This window comes from Adiantum capillus-veneris, chromosome 5 (genome assembly GCF_014529385.1).
Source record: "Adiantum capillus-veneris isolate H3 chromosome 5, ASM1452938v2, whole genome shotgun sequence".
In the NCBI taxonomy this organism is placed as follows: Eukaryota; Viridiplantae; Streptophyta; class Polypodiopsida; order Polypodiales; family Pteridaceae; genus Adiantum; species Adiantum capillus-veneris.
This window is the reverse complement of record NC_140935.1, coordinates 123,606,942-123,608,738: the sequence shown is the minus strand read 5'-3', so window position 1 is coordinate 123,608,738 and position 1,797 is coordinate 123,606,942. Positions and strand designations below refer to the sequence as shown.

Below are 1,797 nucleotides of genomic sequence, written 5' to 3'. Positions count from 1 at the left end.
TGCTTATGCAAAGATGAACCAGTTTGAAAATCCTTCGGACATAGTGTCTGCTCGTGTCATCAACCACTATAGAAGTCAACGAGAAGTATGTAGGGAAGGTTGATTGTGGTTATGGAATCATGTATATAGCATTTTTCACACTGAATGTACTTGCGATTACTATACAAAAAACTGACCTGTTCAAAGTTCTCTAAACTTAATGATTGAATGCTGTGATTTTATTTTGGTGATATGATGTAATTTTATTTTGGTGATAAGATGTTGTCATACTCTGATAGAGTCCTGCTACATGGCACACATAATAGCATAGACAGGACCATCGGGCTATTATTACACATAGTTATGCTATATAGCACTCATACTACAAGAAATACTATGACATAATAGCATAGATAGGGAGATTGGCCTCTTATTACACACACTTACGCTATATGGCACACATAGTGCTCTCAATATGTAATATAGCTCTTTCACATACCACACATCATATCATAGACATGAACATTGTGCTATGTGATACACACACTTTTACTGTATAGCACACATGTTGCTATCTTACTACAATAGAGTCCTTTTATAGCATAGATAGGGGCATTGGGCTATTATTACACACACTTGTGAAATATAGCACACATAATAGCCTAGGTAGAGACAATGGACTATCTTGACACATTACTTGGCTACATATCACATATAGTAGCATGTACACAACTCCATAACACCCAATGGGTAGCTATTCATAAGAGTGAGATGATTGTAAGAATGAGACATGTTTACCTGAGATTCATCAAGAAAGTGAATGGGATGCTCTTGATAATGTTTTCTTCCCAAATCGTTTCCGAAAAATATCTTGGCTAACTTTTTTCAAGGTGCAACATGTTCACAATAGCAACCTCATTATCTAAAATGTGTGTGATTCTATGCTATGTGCTTTGTGTGGTTGTGTGCTATGTGATACATAGCACAATGGACATGTGTAAGGAGGTACTGAATGGTGAAGGCTATATAGAACACAATATAAGCATGTTAAATAGGTATCATGCTGCTTCATAGGGCATGGCATTGTAAATGGTTTCATGTAGTTCCGAAGATAAATAATATGTCTTTGAGGTAGCATCTACCAAAGGCATGTCAAACTTGATTGCCCGAACAAGGTGAGAGTAGAGGTTAGTAACTCCCCTATCATCAAGTAGAGTGTAGTGATTTGGGTCCCATGACAACATAAGTGTTTTTATCACATTTTTTTTTCCACTTATCTCTTAAGATGCAATCTATCATCCATTTTCTCTTTGTACATCTCAAAAGAAAGAACTCTACACCTTCTGCATTGCCAGCGTCTGCATTGACTGCAAAGTTATCACCTTCAATGAGATACTCACTCAGCATATCTTGGGATCCCTCAAACATTGCAGCTTCATCTTCTGGTACCTCAGTCTCTTCTGCTACCTCAGAGAGTGGCTTCAATGCCTTATGTCTCCACTTGCCTACATATGATTTGCTGGAACAAGTCCTCCAATGTCCCTTCATGCAAGCATCACAAAAACAAGAAAGCCGCCTAGTCCTTAATTGAGTAGGATCATGATGACAAAAGCGTGAAATGCAATGGAGTGATCGAGATCCTAGTACTCTCTCACAACCCCATAGATTAGACCTGTCTACTTCTGTCTCTTTGACTAGCCAAAATTTCATGTTTATAGTAGGACCTGCCTTAGTGGATTGTGCATAAGAGCTACATGCAGCATTGGACATTGTTCTCGTCAAAAATGCAACCACGTCTGCAGCTTTTCCTAAGAACAA

At 38.2% G+C, this 1,797-nt stretch overlaps 1 pseudogene; it reads right to left on the bottom strand.

Annotated features, from left to right (window-relative positions):
* Positions 1-1,037: 1,037 nt before the first annotated feature.
* Positions 1,038-1,527, bottom strand: LOC147458037 (uncharacterized; annotated as a pseudogene).
* Between the last annotated feature and the right edge of the window lie 270 nt (positions 1,528-1,797).